This window comes from Etheostoma spectabile, unplaced genomic scaffold, assembly GCF_008692095.1.
Source record: "Etheostoma spectabile isolate EspeVRDwgs_2016 unplaced genomic scaffold, UIUC_Espe_1.0 scaffold465, whole genome shotgun sequence".
Taxonomy (NCBI): domain Eukaryota; kingdom Metazoa; phylum Chordata; class Actinopteri; order Perciformes; family Percidae; genus Etheostoma; species Etheostoma spectabile.
This window is the reverse complement of record NW_022605616.1, coordinates 114,074-114,700: the sequence shown is the minus strand read 5'-3', so window position 1 is coordinate 114,700 and position 627 is coordinate 114,074.

Here is a 627-nt window from a genome sequence, read left to right as displayed (position 1 = left end):
CTTTTCTTGGCTTCTTTATGCACATTAATACCATTTTTTACCTGGGGTGTCCAAACTTTTGAGCCCCACTGTACGCGTTTTCCTTTTGTCTTTTTTGTCTGTCAAGTAACCTTGTCTATGTACCCTGTCTGTTTAGTCTGTTTTGTTTTGGCTGTATGTAACCAACACTGTAAAGTGTATTTTAGTTTCTAGAAAAGCGCTATAAAATAAATCTATTATTATTATTACCCATTGGACAAAAATCAGAAGTGCAATACTGGCCCATTTCAGGCACTGTGTAGTAGAGGTATCAACGAATATATTCTAAATTCAAATATACAGTATATTAAAATAGTAAAAACAAACAAATTTAAATACTAAAATATGTATATTAGAATATGGAGAGAAGGAAAAAACGGCACTACTGCAACCAATTTTCAATTAAAGACCTTTATACAAATGGTGTGTAGGGTTAGGGTACAGTGTGATACAGTGTGTATATATATATATACATAAATAAACGTGTAATATATACATTATTCCCACCTAGTTTTACTAAAGTCATATACCAAAGTAGACCTTTTCTTTTCCCCCAGAGACAAAAAAGAAATAAACAAGAAAAGCGTGTCCCTGTTGAAGAATCAATAG